At 36.6% G+C, this 22,500-nt stretch overlaps 1 long non-coding RNA gene across 1 annotated transcript; it reads right to left on the bottom strand.

Annotated features, from left to right (window-relative positions):
* Positions 1–3,960: 3,960 nt before the first annotated feature.
* LOC118761362 lies at positions 3,961–21,199 on the bottom strand. The gene is made up of 3 exons (XR_004997315.1): positions 21,069–21,199; positions 15,377–15,391; positions 3,961–3,972 (listed from the first exon to the last, which is right to left on the bottom strand). It is a non-coding gene; the product is annotated as an uncharacterized LOC118761362 (long non-coding RNA).
* Positions 21,200–22,500: the final 1,301 nt, after the last annotated feature.

Genomic DNA, 22,500 nt, shown 5'->3' on the forward strand with positions numbered 1-22,500 from the left:
GATAGATAAGTTTCTTTATTGGCCACACGGGCTGCACACAGATGGGACAAGTTACAAGGTAGAGCTTTTCTTTTGGGGGATGAAGAAAACAAAAACAAAAACAAATTTTTTTTTTAAAAAGGTGGGGTGGCGTAGGTTTTCGATCAAGAGGGATCGTAAAAGGGAAGAAAAGAACAAAAAAAGTAAATAAATAAATAAAATAAAAAATAAAAAGAATTTTAAAAAAAGGAAAAGGAACAAGAGAAAAGAGAAATGAAAAAAGAAGAAAAAAGGGGAAAAAAAGGGGAAGAGGAAAAAAAAGAACGATCAATAGGAATCGTGTATCACAGTGTTATGATATATGGTGTAAAGGGGAAAGCAAGTAAGGTTTATCCATAGATAGATAGATAGACAGACAGACAGACAGACAGACAGACAGACAGACAGACAGACAGACAGATAGATAGATAGATAGATAGATAGATAGATAGATAGACAGACAGACAGACAGATAGATAGATAGATAGATAGATAGATAATTGTTTAAATTTCGAACGTCGATCAGGGATGTTCATCTTTTTTTTCAATCTACGGAGAAACGATTCATTCTGCCCTGTTGTTATACCTACTATATATGTAATTATAACATGTAACCAACTGAGACCGAACTTATTTTTCGACCCGGAAAGGATGAAAGGTAAAGTCGACCTCGGCGGAATTTGAACTCAGAACGTAACGGTAGACGAAATACCGCTAAACATTTTGCCCGACGTGCTAACGTTTCTGCCAGCTCGCCACCCTTTCTCATATTATATCGGTTGAAAAAATGTTTATACCATTTTTTTTGTTCTATATTTAAGAGATGAGGAATTATGTACATTATTTATATTATTTACATTATTTACATTTGACGGATATTTGTCCTCATCTTGTTTGTTGTTAACACAACGTTTTGGCTGATATACCCTCCAGCCTTCATCAGGTGTCTTGGGGAAATTTCGAACTTGCGTTCTCCTTCCTAAGGTACTTTTCGATGTTATTATTATTATTATTATTATTATCATTATTCAGTAGTTTTATTTTTATAGCGTGCTTTCACTTCACTACCGAGCGCAGCTCTGTGTGCCTTGGGTATGTGCTGTGATTTGTTGTGATGCTCTGATGGTTATTGTATGGAAAGTGTTCTGCGTAGGATGTGTGCAGTGCCTAGTAGTGCAATTTTCTGTATGTTATATGTGTTTGTAAGTCTTGTGTTTTGTTATGTATTTGTCTGAATATTTTTTATCATGCCTAATGCACCTACTATGATAGGAATTGTTTCTGTTTTCAGATTCCACATTCTAGTTACCTCTATTTCCAGGTCTTTGTATTTTGAGAGTTTCTCCATTTCTTTTAGAGACACGTTGTCATCTGCCGGTATGTAAATAATGTAAATAATGTATCATTTTTTTCTGTTGGCGGTTTCTAAACACGTGATTTCGTTTCTCATATGACCGACGTATAATCCCAGACATGTTTTATGGAGATGGCTCCATAGTCAAGAGAACTGTTCGTAAGTGGTTCCCTGAATTTTGAAGTTAAATTTTTCATCAGGAAAACTAAGAATGTTCCGGGAAGCGTAGTCTTTGATGCTGACCAAATGAAAATGCGAATCAAAAGTAATTCAGGTCACATGACACGGGGTATGACAGAGAAGCTCCATATTTCTCAAACAATAGTCATAAAGTATTTAAAAACATTTATAAACACGCACACACACACACACACACACACACACACACACACACACACACATATATATATATATATATATATATAAATAGATGAGTGTATTTTACCTTGTTAACAATTAACACGGATAAATAAATGAATAGTTACCAGGGCAGCAAAAATCTCACAAGTAAAGAGGTTACTCCTTGTTTATAAAGGTTGAAACTTCTTGTTTACGTTGAATATTTGAATAATATGAATAAAAAATGGAGTTAACGCAGGTTTAAACAAGTATTTTTACTTTCTTATATGTTTCAAAAATTCCACTGATACTTATTCAAAAGAATAAAAGGTATAAACAATGCAATCTTCTCTTCGGGAAAGTGAAAAAACGAAACTTGTCAATACGACATTTTAGCAAAAAATGATGGATTCGTATAGCGATAGACGAACGCTATTAATATTGTTTAAAAACGTTATATGATATAACGTCATAAGTAGCTAACAGAAAGAGTAGGGATATTAATAGTGAATGTTAAATATAAAGGAATTAAAGTCTAAACTATATATAATGATAGAGACTACTTATATGCACTAAAAGTATGTTTCTGCCAATGCTTACATCTGTATGCTCGTTCTATAACCGTGTTTACTAGAGTATTTTTAGAAAAAATAATGAAAAATAGCTCAGAATTGCAGAGAAGACAGAATTTCTTGCCTTTGTCATATGGTATCGAAATTGAGAGGATCAACCATTCTAAATGAAATTGTTCATTGTGGTATTTTAAATCCGAAGAGAAGATTGCATTGTTTATACCTTTTATTCTTTTGAATAAGTATCAGTGGAATTTTTGAAACATATGTAGAAAGTAAAAATACTTGTTTAAACCTGCGTTAACTCCATTTTTTATTCATATATATATATATATATATTATATATATATATATATATATATATAGATATATATATATATATATATATATATATATATGCACGTATGCATGCATGTGTGGAGGCGCACTTGCCCAGTGGTTAGGGCAGCAGACTCGCGGTCATAGGATTGGGCTTCGATTCCCAGACCGGTCGTAGTAAGTTTTTTTTTTGAGTGAAAACACCCTAAAAGCTCCACGAGTCTCCGGCAGGGAATGGTGGTGAATCCTGCTGTACTCTTTCACCACAACTTTCTCTCAGTCTTTCTTCCTGTTTCTGTGGTACCTGTATTTCAAAGGGCCAAACTTGTCACAGTCTGTGTCACGCTGAACCTTCCTGAAAACTACGTTAAGAGTACACGTGTCTGTGGAGTGCTCAGCCACTTTCATGTTAATTTCACGAGCAAACTATTCCGTTGATCGCATCAATTGGTACCTCCTTCGTTGTCGCAACCGACGGAATGCCGCGACGACGTATGCATGTACTTATGTATTATATATATGTGTATATATATATATATATATATATTATATATATATATATATATATATGTGGGGGGGGGCGTATATATACATATATATGTATATATATGTATATATATATATATTATATATATATATATATATATTATATATATATATATATACGCACATATATATATATATACCCATAATAATACAAAAGAACAATGTAGTAGTAAGTAGTAGTAGTAGTAGTAGTAGTAGTAGTAGTAGTAGTAGTAGTAGTAAGTAGTAGTGTAGTTAGCGAAAGATGGCTTATGTGTATGCAAAAATTCGCTGGCGATGTCTTCCTGATAATGGAAACGTATATAAGTCTGCGTGTCTTTCAGTCGGTTTATCGTACTTAATGAAAGGTTATCTCTGGTCGAGGAACTGTTATTATTAGATTGGAAAAGAAGAACAAAAAGAGAAACCAATACAACAACAACAACGAAAAAAAAATGAAAATAAAAAAAAAAATAATAAAGCAGCCAGAGTATCGGTGTCTGGATCTTGAAGAAGATACATTTGTGAGGATGGATAGCTTAGATGTAGTTTGGCTTAGCAGCTGTTCTGAAACGTTGTTGTTGCTGTTGTTATTGTTGTTGTTGTTGCTGTTGTTGTTGTTGTTGTTGTTGTTGTTGTTGTTGTATTGACTTGTCTTTTTGTGTTGTCTTTTCCTTTGTTTTCAACATTAATTCTTGTAGTTATTGTTTAAGACTTCTAAATGGTGTTTAGAAAGCTTTGCGAGTCGTTAAAGTTCATAGAAAAGTTATCTCGATCTAAATCTCCACAATCTTCATCGCTCTCTTTTTTCTCTGTCTGTCTTACGCCCTCTCTCACTCTCTCCCTCTCTCTCTTGTCCTCTCTCTCTCTCCTTTTCTCTCCCTCACTCTCGTTTTCTCTCTCTCTCTCCCTCTCAATCATTCACCATCTCTCACTTTGTCTCCCCCATAAACCCCCGTTACGTCCGAGCATGAAATGAATCGTGCGTACGTCTCGGCTCCCGGCGTGGAAAACCCTTCAAACAGGTCCCCCACTCCGCCTTCCTTAATCTACGTCCTTCTCTGTGCCTCCCCCTTCTCTCTCTCCCTCCTCTTCTCTCTCACTACCTCTCTCTTTCACCCACCCCCCACCCATAAACCCCCGTTAGGTCCCTGAATAAAATGAACCTTGCGTGCGGTTCGGCTCTCTGTGTGGGTTTTGTGATATAAAATAACTGGAGAGAAAGCCCATCTAACTAGTGCTCCCCTCCCCACATGACCACCACCATCAACCGCTCTCTCCGCCCTCCTTGCTGCACTTCACTACCCTCAACGTTTCGAGACATTTATCAACCAGATGACTCTCATATTTCAATCTAACCGAAGCCATTACGGCTGATCAAGTATCTTTGTAATTTAACCAGAGATGGCCTACCAGTTGGTGGGATGCGTGTACATCGCCCCCTATGTATTTGCACGCATGAATATGTATTTGTGTGTGTTTGTGTGCGAGTGTGTGTATGTGTGTGTGTCTGTCTTTCTGTGTGTGTGTGTGTGTGTGTGTATCCATCTATTTATCACTCGCGTCTTTCTTTCTTTCTCTCTTTCTTTTTCCCTCTGTATATAGGCATTTATATGTGTGTGTACACAGAGAAAGAGAGAGAGAGAGACGCAAAGGCGTGGGTGTGTGGTAAGAAGTTTGATTTCCAACCACACGGTTTCGGGTTGAGTCCCACTATGCAGTACCTTGGACATAGCTCCTCGCTGACAAAATCCTTGTGAGTGGATCTGATAGATGGAAACTGAAAGAATCCTGTCGTGTATATGTATACGCGTGTGTGTGTGTTTCTGTTTGTCTCTTACAAACCAGTGTTTGTTTGTTTACGTCCCCATAACTCTGCGGTTTTGTAAAAAAATAGGCCACCAAAATACTTAGTAAAAATTAAAAAGAAATGGTCAAGGGCCGATTTGTTCGGCTAAACCCTTCAAAAGGATGCCCCAGCAGGGGCGCAGTCTAACAAGTGAAACCAGTAAAAGATATAAAATAAAAGATCATCTCTAGGTGTACCTGTTGATACACTTGTACACTTTTCATGAGGACGCAAGTCTTTTTAAAAAACAAAAACATTTCAAGCGATTCTGGAAATCTGCTGTTATGAAGTCCCGTGCACCGCTGACAATAGAAATGACGATGGTAGCCTCCTCCCATAATCGGAGAAAGCCAGTCCTGCAGTTTATTGCTAAACAACGTGCAACAGACGGTTTGTCGGTTGTGGTCAAAACGTGTGTGTGTGTTGTACATTGGCTCACTTCTTCCATCAAATCGACGTTGCATGAACGAGATGAACGGTGTACCACGCGTCAGGTGTCGAAGTGATGATTGTGTGAACATTGTTCGAAAATAATTATTCGAGTAGTAAATTGTATGAATGAAAATTTTTCAAAAGGACAATTATACGAAATGTTAATCATTTGGTTTTTTTTTGGTTTTTTTCAACAAAAATGATAAAATTAAAAATCAAGTACGCAATATTTATTTCGAATAACTGTTTTTCAAATAATTGTTTTTGTACAATTTTCATGATACGGAGATGATTGCAGAGTTACGTGAGATGAAGTGTTTTGCTCAAAAACACAACACACTACTCGTTCCAGGTATAGAAACCAAGATCTGGTGGTCGTGAGTGCAACACCCTCACCATTCGGCCATGATAATAGGCACCGAAGAAAGTCAATAATTTAAAGACAAGAATCACATGTTCTTCATTAGCTCAGTACAAATATTCTCCTTTGCCCTGTTTTAGACGCCATGTTCACATCCGTTGGACAAATGGCCTCCTTCTACGACGACGAATGACTGTTGTTCTCTGTCCCGTAGGGCGATATCATGTACGTACGTTCTCTTCAATTTTAAATATTTGAATTCTTCCTGTAATGAAGGAATTGGTTTCTACCAAACATACTAAGTTCTCAGGCTGGAATGTAGATAACAAAAACAATATCATAGGTTGAACTTTTAGAAAAGTCTTGTATATTTTTATTGTTTCACTTATAGATTGCATTTGTAATGTGGAATTTACCTCGGCAATTTACTTATAAAACTAAGTGCACCAATTATTATTGGTATAAGTGTGAATTTATAACCTAGTTATAGAAGCTGGAGACTTCGTGGCTCTGGTAGGGTATTTACCCGATTTTCTAAGCTGTTTTCACAGCCATCCTGCGTTCGAGAATTCCTTTAATTTCTGTAGAATACCGACACACTCGAAGCTTATAAATTTATTTACTATATATGTATATACGTACGAATCTTTGAGTATTTGAGTACGATTTTTTTTTTTAATTATCTGAATTATGATAATAAAAACGGGGTTGAGTTTAAACAAAGAAAGCACTGTCGCTGCAATTTGGCAACCAAAAACTACGAGATTACGAGTGGAAGTCCGCCAAATTAGTAGTAAGTGATCCTGCCGATAGATGTGTCACGATTTCGCTTCCTGTCACCGACACTTTACTAAGACCACAAGCAAAACATGTTTTAGTTGTGTTGGTTCAGTCTGTTTTCAAATAAATACTACGAAGTATTTTTTCATTTTCATTTTGCTGCTTTCGCAGATTCCCATCCAATTCTGTTATAGTGAAAGTGAAATGGAAGCTTAAGTCATCGTGAATCTTCCATTAGCTGATTACGTAACCATGGACATCATCACCCTTATGGATGTATTGCAGTTACACTCATGATAGGGCTTAGTGATCCTAACCGTTCATCTTCTAGGATTCCTCTGTTCAGCATCAATGCAAGAAGACCCGCCGACTCAGCTGCTCTCTTCAGCTACATCTTCACAATTCACCATGATGCAGTCCCATGACTTCGCCGCATCCTTAGCAGGGTGGCTGAACGGGTGCTATGCCTTGGCAAAGGGCAGCCCGTAACTATGCACAGCACGGTCGTAACCCCGTGAGGTATTTCCAAACTACCCGCATACCCGCGAGATAGAGTTTTAAATACCTTTAACGGATACGGTAGTGTTGTTTGAAGTGAAACCCGTGTTACTTTCATATGTCATGTGGACATGATATGGAAATAAGCTATCAACATCCATCACTGGAAAATGAGAAGATTACGATCTCCTAAGTCCATAAAAATAAAAAAATAATTCCACCCAACTCCGATATTGAGGGTTATAATCCCTTAACGATGCAACACACTATGTTTATCACACTTTGTCTGGGAAATATAAATATCGATTTATTGACTGATTTATTTATTCATTCGTTCATCGATTACCACGTAGACACACACACACAAACACAAACACAAGCATACAAACACACACACGCATACATACAGGCAACTTATATCAGATATATCAAAGTATAGCCGTTCTTGTTCTGCCACTTTTGTCTGTAGATGAAGGCATCAATATGCGTAGAATGGTGAGTCAGTTATATAAGAGTGTCTGGCCAGTCAGCTGACAGTTATTCTTGCATCCAGTCATTCTAACATCATCGATCTTATTGCAGACTCCATCACAAGACTTTTTATCATTGTTATTAAGTCAATAAGAGAACGGCATTCGGCTTAGTTGTGTTGCCACTTTAAATAATTGGATTGTATCGCATTTAGAAGATATACATACAAACAACACACACACACACCACACACACACACACACACACACACATACATACATACATACATACATACATACATACATACATACATATATATATATATATATATATATATATATAATATATATATAATATATATATTATATATATATATATATATATATTATACACACACAGAGGATATGAGGTTTTCGTCAGGATGACTCAAATATATATATATATGTATATATATATATATATATATATAATATATATACAAAGTACATATATTCATGTATATATGCACATGTATATATACAACTACATACATATATACATTCATATATTATATATATTAGTACACACATATCAATAGACGTATATATGTATATATATATATATATACATATACATATATATATATTATATATATATATATTATATATATATATTATATATATATATATATACATATACATATATATATATATTATATATATATATATATTATATATATATATATATAATATATATACATAATATATATGTATATGTATACATATGTATATATATATATATATATAATATATATATATATATATATATGTGTGTGTATACATATATATATATGTATACATATATATATATGTGTGTATGTTGCCCATATATGTATATATCTATATATAGTTATACGTGTGTCTATATATATATAGTTGCGTGTGTGTGTGTGTGTGTGTGTGTGTCTGTGTGTGTGAACGTGCCTATCTCTTGTTCTTCAAATTCCTCACTCCTGTCCTGCATTGGGTTCAGCTGTCTCAACTCACCTCTCTATTCCTCTCTCTCTCTCTCTCCTTTTCTCTCGCTCACTTGCTCGTTCCCCCGAATGCCACCGGCATCATCATCATCATCATCATCGTCATCATCAGCATTCTACCTTGATCATTATCATTACCAATACATTATTATCCTCACCATCATCATCATCCCTATCGTCATCCTCATATTCACCTTCCTCATCTTCCTCATCCTCTTCATTCTTATCCTCATCAACACCAACATCATCGTCACTATCATCATCACCATCATCACCATCATCATTATTACCATCATCATCGTCACCATCAACATCATCATCATCATCGTCACCATCAACATCACCATCATCATCATCATCATCATCATTATGAACATCGACAGCAACTGACAGCTCAACTGGTACTTAATGAAAGTCGACCTCAGTGGAGTTTGAACAGCAGACAAAATACCGCTAAGCATTTCGCCCAGCGTGCTAACAACTCTGCCAGCTCGTCTACTATTTACAAAACATTGATTTCAAATTTTGCCACAAGGCCAGAAATTTCAGCGGGTCAATTAGATTGACCCCAGTATTTAACTGGTATTTTATTTTATCGACCCCGAAAGGATGAATGGCAAAGTTGACCTCGATAAATTTTAACTCAGATCGTAACACCGGACGAAAAGCCACTGAGCATTTTCCTGGCGTGTTAACGACGATTCTTATTTCTTTATCGCCCACAGGGGCTAAATATAGAGGGGACAAACAAGGACATACAAAGGGATTAAGTCGATTACATCGACCCCAGTTCGTAACTGGTACTTAATTTATCGACCCTGAAAGGATGAAAGGCAAAGTCGACCTCGGCGGAATTTGAACTGAGAACGTAGCGGCAGACAAAATACCACTGGCGTGCTAACATTTCTGCCAGCTCGCCGCCTTAATATCGTATACTGTGTTAAACGTTATCTTTTTATTGAAAGTAAATATGCTTCACGTCTGACCAAACTGGGAGATGTAATCACATGACTGATATTGACTTTGTCGATGCTTTCCTTTCTGTTCGCAGAGCGATTACTCATGCATAAGATCTAGCAGGATTTTGAATCACTGCCGCAGCGAAATAAGGGAGGGGCATACATACCATGTTTCATCACTGAAGCCGCAGGGAAAGCCTCTAGGAGTCTTCAGGTAAAAAGAGCTGGCCCGTGGTTTGCTATTAATGGGATGCGAGATGCGACTTGATCAACCTTAACTAAGTTAACGAGACATGGGGCCTGATTGTTGAAAAATCTCAAAACTCTTACAACTAGAGGAACAACGCTACCGATGAGTCATCGCATCACAAACGTAGACTTCTGAATTACAGAATATGTCAGTTTTATGCATTTGTTTCACAAACAGGGGGTCTTTACGCGGTCACTTCATTTTTTTTTCTCTAAATTGATTGTTTTTCTTATTTCACTCTCGGTTGAAAAAGTCTAAAAGTCAGAAACCGGTACTAAAATGTACTTCAGGATAAAAAATTATTTTATCATTTTCTACCTCGTCTTATTTTCTTCTTATATATATATATATATATATATATATATATATTAATCAGCCGAAATTGCGAGGATGATCCGGTTCTTGACTGAAGATTGAAGGCTTCGAATGTCCCGTCCGTGTTTTTTGTATCGTCTTCTAAATGTTTTGCGTTCTTGTCCCAGTTTGTATTTTTTTACATATACATATATATATATATATATATATATATATATATATATATATATACATATACATATACATACACACACACACACACACACACACACACACACACACACACACACACACATATATATATATATATATATATATATATATATATATATATATATATAAACATACAGGCATGCATATATGTGCATGTATGTATGTTTTGTGTGTGTATACCCCTTGTGTATCTTTTTCCGCCACTTCACAACGATGTTGGTTTGTAAGCGTCCTTGTAAAATAGGGGTTCAGCAAAAGTGCCGCGAGAATAAATGCCAAACTTTAAAAGAAAATAATAAGTACTGGGATTGACATATTCAACTAAAACCTTTCAAGGCGCTGCTCCAACATGGCCGGACTCCAATGACTGAAACGAGGAAAGAAGAAAATTAAGATGAAAACAGATAAAATTTTGGAATTTTAATTTTTCAAGCTGTAATCTAAATCTGTATTTGCAATTTAAAATGGCGATTTCGTTCGAGAAAACCATAGAAATGATTAAAACAAAAACAAAATAAAGAATGAAAAATGATCGTTCGGCCATTTATTTTTCTGCTTTTAATAATTCCTATTGATGTAGTTCTATTTCAATAGAATAGTTTTAATTAAATGTTTAGATTACGGTAATATAAAGCGAATTATTTTAGCTAAGCCTGTATCTCTATGTTGCTAACCAACGTTTAAAGCAAGACATCGGAGACAAACATTGAAAAATGGAGGCTAAAAAGTTCTCCAGCGAATATTTGTTGATTTGTATTAATTCCTGTCTTCAAGTTTATAAAAAAAATTGTCAGCTCTAGAAATCCAGATTTGTGTGTTACCAGAATAAACAAACTTGTAACTAGTTGGCAAAAGTGTATTGATTGTAATGTTACTTTGAGCGGTTTAGGTCTTATTTCTAGCAATGTAGGTGTTTCCTAACACCCTAGTCGCATTTATGTCACATCTGTAATTTTTCTTTATGGTGCGACCCCGAAAGGATGAAAAGCAAAGTCGACCTCGGCGGAATTTGAACTCAGAACGTAACATATAGATAGATAGATAAATATGCACACACAGAGAGAAACATACACGCACAGACACACAGACACACACAAACACACACAACACACACACACACACACACACACACACACACACACACACACACACACACACACACACACATGTATGCAAAGATTTCCATGGGCGTGTGTATAATACCTTTTTAACCCGCCTGTCAGACAGGAATGTTTTCTTGCTACTCAAATTTGGCTAAGTAAACTTTGTAAATATTTTTATCTGGACATGACGTAACTGGCTCTCTGCTTAATTTTATATCCGGGTGACATTTTTGTGTGCGCACATGTGCACCAGTACCGCTTTGTGTATATGTGTGTGTGTGTGAGTGAGAGAAAGAGTATGTGTGTGCGTGAGTAAGTGTGTGAGTGAGTGATTGAGTGAGTGAGTGAGTGAGTGAGTGAGTGAGTGAGTGAGTATGTATGTTAATGTGAACTAATGTGCCTAACTGCTGACCACCGTACAATAATGTGTGTGAAAATATGTATGTGAGTATGCATTGCATATACATACATCTTCCCATATATATATATATATATATATATATATATATATATATATATATACTCACACACATATATAAACATATATATACACACACACCACATATATATAATATAAATGATATATATATATATATATACATGCATATATGTATACATATATATATACATATATATACATGTATATATGTGTATGTATATATATATATATATATATATATATATATATAATATATATATATATACACGCACACATACATACATATATGGGTACAGGACGTCACCAAACAGTAAACAACATGAAATACGAAAGTAAATGAGTTCAGTATACAAACAACGAGAGAAACAAATGGAAAACAGGACAAGTAACATAAAGAACGACCCTTCGTCAGTTGTCCCTTGTCTATCTACTTCTCATTTTGAGCTTTACACACACACACACACTTCATTATACATTATGATATATACGATATATAAGGCGGTGAGCTGGCAGAATCTTTAGTACATCCGACAGAATACTTGGCGGTATTTCTTCTGGCTATTTTAATTCTGAGATGGAATTCCACCGAGATCGGCATAGCATTTCACCCCTTCGTGATCGATAAAATAAGTACCTGTTGAGCACTGGGGGGGGGGTCAATTGTCTTCGTTTTCAACTCTGTCATCTCCCTCTAAATTTGATGAGACCACCTACCAAAATTTAAAGCCATACCATTAGATATACAATACGTTGTATGATACATGATATTTTAATTCAGTTGACTGAAACAAGTAAAAGTGTATATATATATATAAAGAGAGAGAGAGAGAGAGAGAGAGAGAGAGAGAGAGAGAGAGGAGGAGGAAGAATAGACAGAGACAAAGAGAGAGAGGAAGTGAGTTTGGGAGGGAGGAAGAGACATCTTTGTGTCATATTCGATGTAAATACATCGTTGAAAGGCAAATTTACTGGGATATTCGTCCGGAGATATATCTTATAGATATGCTTTTCAATCTATATTGGATGGAGACTATCTATCGTCCTGCTGCTTCAGAAGTTAGTGTCGAGTTCTGCTGAATTTATTCACGATAGGTGGAAGCTGCAGTATTCAAGCCTTTCTACAGATCAATAACAATATAAGTGCAAAAGATATCACTACAATCCGAGTTCGAATTCTACTTGCGGACAGATTTTACCGAAAGCTTAAGATTTGAATCATGTGTCTTCATACATAACATATATGTGTATATGTATGTATGTATGTATGTATGTATGTATGTATGTATGTATGTATGTATGTATACATTAATGTATGTACGTATGTATGTACGCATGTATGCTTGTATGTACATATATATCTATGTATGCATGCACGCATGCATGTATATACATGTGTGTATGCATGTGTGTGTGGGTGAGTGTATATGTTTATGTGACCGTACTTATGTAATGTGAAGGCGCATGACTCAGTGGTTAGATCGTCGAGCTTACGATCGTGAGGTTGTGAGTTCGAATCATGGACCAGGCTGCGTGATGTGTTCTTGAGCAAGACACTTTATTTCACGTTGCTCCAGTTCACTCAGGTGTAGAAATGAGTTGCGACATCACAGGTGCATCGGCCCCTTTGCCTTTCACTTGGATAACACTGGTGGCATGGAGGTGGAGGCCGGTATGCATGGGTGACTGCTGGTCTTCCATAAACAACCTTGCCCGGACTTGTGCCTGGGAGGGTAACTTTCTAGGTGCAATCCCATGGTCTGTGTCATGACCGAAGGGGGTCTCAGCAGACTTATCTAATGCCTGTGAGAACGTATATTCTTTTATTCTTTTATTTGTTTCAGTCATTTGACTGCGGCCGTACTGGAGCACCGCCTTTTAGTCGAACAAATCGACTCCAGGACTTTTTATTATATGCATGTATTTGTATAAGTGTGTATGTGTTTGAGTTTATTTCTTTGTGCGTGTGTATGTGTGTATGTGTGCATGTGTGTATGTGTGCATGATTGGCTCTGCGTTTATGCATGTATATGAGTGTTTGTGATTGCACGTGTGTGTATTTGTATGTATGAGGATCTGTGTGTGCGTGCGTTTCCGACTACATCTATGTTTGCGTATGTATTTGCCTATACATGTAGATATTTGTGCGTAGGTGCATGAAAGTGTGTGTGTCCTTGCACGTGGTAGCTTTCTATAAGATTCATTTATTTGTTTCTGTTCTAATGGAGTGAAGCGAGTTGTTATATAAAATACCTGGGGTGTTTTACACACCTATATGCACACCTACTTACATAGAAACGCACACACACACACACACACACACACACAAGAGCACACATTGCGTGTGTGTGTGTGTGTGTGTGTTGGGTAGGACAGTGTGAGACGAGAAGCAGACAAAGAGAGAATAAAAGAGAGACAAATAGCAACAGAGGTAGAAACAGAGAGAAAGAGAGAAAGGGCAGACAAGCAGACAGATACAGAGGGACAGTAAGAAGCATACAGAGAAAGAGAGAGAGAGAGAGAGAGAGAGAGACAGGCGGAGAGAGAGTCAGATTAAGACAGAAAGAGAAAGAGAGAGGGAGAGAGGGAGAGAGATGTAAATATAACGGACAACAGGCGTAGAACAAGTAAAACACTTTTTTTCTTTTTGTAATTATCTTCTAACAATTATTTTACTAAACCTAATCAACGTTCAACTTTAAAAAATGCAAATATTGGATTTAACAAAAAAAAAGACTTTAATTGCTCAAATTATTTTTGTTCTTCGGTTAAGTATTACTAGATGTTGTTGCTGTTGTTGTTGTTGTGGTCGTTGTAAATAGTAGAAGCGGTGATCGCAATGGTCGTGGCGGCAGCGGCGGTGGCGTTGGCGGTGGTGGCGGTGGCGCTGGCGGTGGCGCTGGCGGTGGCGCTGGCGGTGGTTGTGTTTGTCATCATCTTTATCAGTCACCATTATTCTTATGTTATTTATTTATTTTTCATTTATTTATTTATTTATTTATTTATTTCTAAAATATAAAATGTTTTGTTTTTGGATTTCGTTTGCAAGATTCTTTATATGAGTTTGTGTGTTGAAGCATATTCTGTTGTGTCTGAGTGATTGTGTTAAACTATAAGGCGCAAAAAGAAAATGACTCTCCCCAGACACAATAGAATGTATTAAATTATACCAATCGAGGATAACTTGGTACAATATACCATGGCTCAGTGGTTAGAGCGTCGAGCTTACGATCGTGAGGTTGTGAGCTCGAATCCCAGACCGGGCTGCGTGTTGTGTTCTTGAGCAAGGCACTTTATTTCACGTTGCTCCATTTCACTTAGCTGTAGAAATGAGTTGCGACGTCACTGGTGCCAAGCTGTATCGACCTTTGTCTTTCCCTTGGATAACACTGGTGGCGTAGAGAGGGGAGGCTGGTATGCATGGGCGACTGCTGGTCTTCCATAAACAACCTCGCCTGGACTTGTGTCTAGGAGGGTAACTTTCTAGGTGCAATCCCATGGTCTGTGTCGTGACCGAAGGGGTCTCCGATGCTACTTGCTGTAGGTGCCTATATAGTCGCGAGCACACACACAGACACTCTCCCTTTCGATAGTTTAACCCTTGACTCTGTTGAACATCGAGAATGGGGCAGTACTGGACTTATATTTTCTATATCGATAACGAAAAGAGAGAAGACAAATTTGATGAGGACAGGTAAGAACCTGGAGCAAAAATCGTTTCTAATATAGACAACCACGGTCACGAAATATTTGAAGAAGTGGTGATTATGTGAGTTTAGTCAGGTAGTGAGTTCGATGTAATCGACTCGTCCTCTCCCCACAAAATTACTGACTTTGAACACTGCAACGAATCAGCGTCCCGTTGAGAGGGAATTGGTGTGACCTCGTTCACTTAAACACCATGGAAACCGAATAACCGGTCTCATGAGTCCGAGCATTCCAGAAAAAATAAATTTAATATATTTTTAGTGACAGGATTGGATCTCTTTACTCGTTTCCTTAACGCAATGCAGATGAAAATCAAGTGACTCGGCCAAGAGCCAAGATTTTGTCGGATCCCTCGGTCCATAATTATATTCCCATTCGCAATAGAATCGTTGAAAAATGCTGTAATGTTGATGTTGGCGTTAATGTTGCTCATTCTGCTGCTGCTGCTGCTGTTGTTGTTGTTGTTGTTGTTGTTAAGCAACAAGACGGGTTATGGTGATTAGGGGATGGTCTAGGGCTTAGGGGCGGGTGACCCCAGACCTTGGGAAAAAGATCTTTGGTCGCCTTGTTGTAGTCGAGGGCTCTTCGTTGACGCCCGACACCACTATAAGGTGACCCTCGAAGTCGCTAGAAATGGAAATCTTCAGGTCCAAACTCTTGGACGGCTTCTGCTGCTGCTGCAAATGTTATTGTTGCTGCTGTTGTTTATGGCTCTGGGTCATCTTTCATTAACACACTAAAGATAAAAGATGTTCAACACGTGACTTTTCCGCCCTTTTCACGGATTTTGAGTAACATTTCTCAACTTGTCCCACCTTTTCAAGATGGCACCCGTATAATTTGAGGAAGGTTTTCAATGTTTTTTCTAGCAAATAGAATGTGGGACGATAAACAGTTTGACAGATATCTGTGTGTGCATTTTTATGTGAATGTTGTGTGTGCGTGTGTGTGCACGCGTGTGTATGTGTGGGTGTGTTTGTGTGTGTGTAATTTAAGGGAGGAAAGGAGAAGTTAAATCGATGTTACAATCGTTTTCGTTTAGATCGAACTGTTAATATGATCAAAATCCTTCGATCTGTTCAGATTCTTTAAAAATATTTTTGTTTGTGATGTTATTTGTGAAGACATAATTTCTAAAAGAGTTTGTAAAATCTTTATTTTTAAGTCAAAGAAATAACCATGACATTTTTGCTTTGTTTTTAACCGAAATAGACATTCTTTGGCATAGATTTCATCTATTTTATTTAATTTATTCACACAATGTTTTCCCGTTTAAAAATCAGATAGACAGATAGATAAATAGATAGATAGATAGATAAATAGATAGATAGATAGATAGATAGATAGATAGATAGATAGATAGATAGATAGATAGATAGATAGATAGATATGAGGGAAGAGAATAGGGAGAGGGAGAAGGAGAGGATAAGGGGGGAGATGGGGAGAGGGAGAGAGGTGATGGAGAGAGAGGAGGGGAGAGTGAGAGATGATGGAGAGAGAAAGGGAGAGAGAGGAAGAAGAGGGAAGGAGAGGGATAGTGGGTTATCGATTTCCAATGCCAAACACGTTCAACTTGTTGGACATTGGTAGAATTTTATGCTCTTCGCTGACGATAGATTTTTCTCAGCAACCACGTGTGGATGAGGAATGAGGTTTAAACAGAACAAAACATTGACCGATAAGAATGGTTTGGTTATATTTAGAAAGTGATAGAGTTCAATAACGATGTTATCTCTGAGAAGTTATAAATAATTATACAAGAACTAATCAGGAACGCGGCAGAGATGGCTCGCTCAAGATACTCGTATTAAAGTACAAGGGCATGGCAGTGGGATGAATGAAACGTTTGGTAGATGAGTAACCATATCACTATAGTTTAGGTAAAGGGAATGTAACACAATGAATTACAGAGCGTGGAGCAGAATCAACGAGTCACTAAAGAACGACACTGAGGGGGAATAAAAAACAGGAAACATGGACAAAATTTCAGAAAATGATTTTATCAAAGATTTCTTTGGTGAGTTACAATTTTTTATAATTTTGACACAAGACCAACATTTAGCTGTAACGTATTTTTTTCGATCCCGGGACGATGAAAGTCAACCTCAATGGAATTTGAACGCAGAAATTAAAGAGCCTGAGGAAATGCTGTCACACATTTTCTCCGGTCCATCGATTCTGCCAGCTTACCACCTTTTTTATTTATTTATTGGTGAATTATATTTTTTCTATTATAGGCACAATATCGTAAACTCTGGATGAGAAAGGAGTCGATTACATCGACCCCAGCACTCAACTGGTACTCATTTTATCAACTCCGAAAGAATGAAAGGCAAAGTCGACCTGGGCGGAATTTGAACTCCGAATGTAAAGAGCCGAATGAAATACTGCTAAGCATTTTGTCCGACCGCGCTAACGATTCCACCTTTTTTTGTGGGGTGTAAGGACAATATCGATAACAAGAAGTAGACGAAATCAAATATTACCTTATTTTATTGCAGGTAACTGTGCTCTGGGTCGATAAAGAGTAAAAGAGTGAGTGGGTGAAATGTTGGAATTTGGCGGGGGACAAAGTTTATGTCAAGAGAGGTGAGCAGCCGAGGATTCTCAGGTCATTCACCTAGCAAATGCTGGAAATTACGGGAATAAACGGCTGAAGAGCCAAGAGCAAGTTGGAGGCTACAAAGAAAATATCTAAAGGCTTCTAGTTAAAAGATGACTTAGGGGTGAGCAAAATGCTACTTGGTCGGAAGCTGAAGCTTGATCAGCCTCTGTCGAGCCAATGATTCCAGAATATAACACGGGAAATGTGTCCAAATATTGCAACCGAAGTTAATATCTTTTATTTTTTTACCTGTCTTCAGTCATTGGATCGCGGCTCGTTTCAGTCAAGGGGCCCTCGCCTTGAAAAATTTAATCGAACAAATCTACTCCCAGAACCTACATATTCTTTTGAAGCCTGGTACCGATTCTATATCAGGCTTTCTTCTTGAGCCGCTATATTACGAAAACTTAAACAATTCAACACTGGCTGTCAAGCAGTGTAATGGCGGGGAACAAACACAAAGATACAGACACGCACACGCGCGCGCATGCGCACAGATATCTTTTGTCATTTACTTGAAACAAATAAAAGAAATAAAAGAAACAAGACAAACAATGTGAAATGTTCAGGCTTTGTTTTGACCTTATCAGCGAAGCATAACATGAACCTTGTAGTAATTACCTAAATATCGATGAATTAGCTACAATGAAAATCTACAAGATTATACGTTTATCGACGGCCAAAGAAAGAATTGTTTACAGATTAAATCATTCACAGTCGAATGAAAATGAAAACACGAAATGGGTTAAATACATTACTTACGTTCCAGCATTAACTATCACAATTCACAGACAAAGCCTCAGATTCGATAAATATCATTTCTACTATAGGAACATGACCAACAATTTCGGGCAAGAGGTAGTTCGATTAAATCGACCCCAGTGTTCCACTGGTACTTATTCTATCGACCGCGAAAGGATGAAAGGCGAAGTTGACCTCCGTGCATTTGAACTCAGAACGTAAAGACAGATTAAATATCGCAAAGCATTTTGCCTGGTGTGCTAACGATTCTGCCAGCTCGCCGATTTCCCCACGTTCGATAATAATAGTAATAATCCTCATTGATATGACTATCCCAATCGATATAAACGTTTCTGTGAAGACCTACTAAAGACAGACGAAATACCTATTTCTTTACTACCCACATGGGGCTAAACACAAAGAGGACAGGCAAACGGATTAAGTCAATTACATCGACCACAGTGTGTAACTGGTACTTATTTAATCGACCCCAAAAGGATGAAAGGCAAAGTCGACCTCGGCGGAATTTGAACTCAGAACGTAACGGCAGACGAAATATTGCTAAGCTTTTCGCCCGGTGTGCTAATGATTCTGCCAGATCGCCGCCTTCAGATTAGACAAAGATAATAATACAATAATGATAATAAAAACTGAATGAAGTAATCCAGGAAAAATGAATCAAGTTGAGATATGTTGGAACCAAGCGTCAGTCATATGACTTCGTTCAGAACACGTTCAGGCAAATTTCTTATATTTCATAACAGGAATTATCGTTTTAGTATTAGTCATTTATAGTTCCAATCCAGAAAATGTTTGGCTGGATTTAGAAACAGAATAACGGCCAGTCAGTCGGTGGCTCGTGATGGAGTCTCTAATTCTGGCATTGGTTACTGCTGAGAATAATGAAGGTTTCCGGCAGATGAAGAGGTTTAAACAGTTCAGATTCAACTGTCTTGTAGCGAGTTGTCGTGGTTTTTGCTGTACAAATTATATTTTCTCTGGCTCTTTGGTCTGTTTCGCACGCAAACACATACACGAACGTATGTACAGGCACACAAGCAAACATTCTTATATATATATATTTATATATATATTTATATATATATTTGTCCTCAACCAAATTCCAACATTTCACCCACTCACTCTCTTGCGCTTTATTGACCCAGAGCACAGTTACCTGCAATAAAATAAGGTAATATTGATTTCGTCTACTTCTTGTTATCCAAACATTCCAATATATATATATATATATATATATATATATATATATATATAATATATATATATATATATATATATATATATATATATATATACATATATATATTTATATATATATTTTATATAATATTTATATAGAAGGAGAATTCACAAAACAACAAAAGACGAATACAGGTGGTGTAGACAACAAACAGATGTATTAGTATAACGCTCGGGAATTGAAAAAGTCTTTTACGTTTCGAGCCTACGCTCTTCCATAGAAAGGAACGCAGAAAGAAACAAGGAGGGGAAATAAAGAATGTGTAGTGGCTAGCAATCTATCATGGCGAAGGCCGGAGAAAAGGGTCACACAGGAGAGCTAAGGCGACACACACATATGAATATATATATAAATTAATAAAAGAGAGAGGAAGAGAGAGAAAGAGAGTAGGTAGAAGGGTTAGAATAGAAGTGACAGGGTGAGAGAATTTACGACTGGTCAGCTGAGGGACCAGTCTAAGAACGGAAGAAAAAGAGGAACTGGCCGCTGGTCACATGACAGCAACAGGCAGAGGGGAACCAGTGACCAGTTCCTCTTTTTCTTTCATTGGTCAATAACTGATGAATAATTACGGATCTTATGTTTGTCTCCCGTTTGCTTTTACACTACGTTATGTCGCTTGTTTATACATTTTTTCATTTATCAAGTAATGGAACGCAACACACACCGAATTTGCATATACGTATGTATGTATGTTTGTATGTATGTATGTATGTATGTATGTATGTATGTATGTATGTATGTATGTATGTATGCATGCATGCATGTATGTATGTATGTGTGTATGTATGTATGTATGTATGTATGTATGTATGTATGATGAAATTTGAGGCCAGGAAAAGACAGGCGTGGTCTGTCACACACTGTGCAAACAAAAAGGTCATTGTCATTCACCTTCTCGATCGTAAGATTCTTCCTTAGATCAACTTTGAATGCAGTATATACCAAAAGGTTTGCAAATCCAACGGAGGCCTCAAAAGACATGTTAAGATCCAAAAAGATCAGAACTTATCTGCAGGTCTTGGTGATCCAAATCAGAGGTGCAATCTATATGGGTGTCTTTTCAGAACACACAGCAGATGCCATGATGGTGTAGGTACAGGAGGTGGTCAAGCTCTACGTAAGGGGTAGACAACCACCATGTATGTATGAATTAATGTAAGCAATTAGCCGCAATAAAAAACCACAAAGGATAAAATTTAGTCGTCACTAATTCTGAGTGTAGGTGTTAAAAGCGTAGTTATTACTAGAAGTAAGAGTTAAAACTCTTATAGCTACGTTGAAAGCACACGTATATATACTGACATGGTAGATAACTGTCCCATGAGCAAAGCCAGAACACTGGACCGCGGTTTTGTCCTGTAATTGAGACTCGTCAACAATATGACTCAATTACTTCGATGAAACAGATAAATTCCTCCGTCAGTAAATATATTCGCACATTTATGGCAGATTTGGCGATACGCCAATGTGTTGTGTATACTAAAAATTAATGTAAGCAGCTAGCTGAAATACGAAGGCCATATAGGAAAGGTTTAGTCATCACTAACTGTGACTGGGGGGGGCTAAAAGCAGCTATTGCTAGAAAAAGACTTAAAACTCTTTGATATATATAGATATATATATATATATATATATATATATATATAATATATATATTATATATATATATATATAGATATATATATATATATATATATAAATTAAATAGAGATAAAACCACTATTAGGCAGATCAAACAATGAAAAAACATAACCCAAAGCATAAAAATTATTAATTAAATAATATACAAAATATAAAATTTAAAAATTTAAATTATTTAAATTTAAAATTAAAATTATTAATTTATATTTATAATTTTTATAATTTTATTATTTTTTTAAAATATATATAACTTTCAAAAAGTATTAAAAAGTTTAATATAAGATAAAAGTATATATATATATACATGCATACATGCATACATACATACATATGTGTGTGTGTGTGTGTGTGTGTGTGTGTGTGTGTGTGTGTGTGTGTGTGTGTGTGTGTGCGTGTGTGTGTGTGTGTGTGTAGGCACAGGCGTGGCAATGTGGTTAAGAAACTTGCTACCGAACCATGTAGACAGAATTTGCTCTTAGGAACACAAAACCACTCCGTCGATATAATTGTAACAAACCTAATATTTTCACTTTCAATGTTATGCATAAGAATTGCTTTATTGAGCTAAACTCCCTATTGCTGATAAAACAAAGAGTTACATAAAACTCATTGAAAATACTTTAAAAGAAACATATGTAGAAACATATGTATACATTCGAACTCCCAGAATAACATTCCACTATTGAAATCTAACTAGAGTCTAAATGAGGATATTAACCAAAATAAAATCAAT

The sequence above is a fragment of the Octopus sinensis genome, unplaced genomic scaffold (genome assembly GCF_006345805.1).
Source record: "Octopus sinensis unplaced genomic scaffold, ASM634580v1 Contig12603, whole genome shotgun sequence".
NCBI lineage: Eukaryota > Metazoa > Mollusca > Cephalopoda > Octopoda > Octopodidae > Octopus > Octopus sinensis.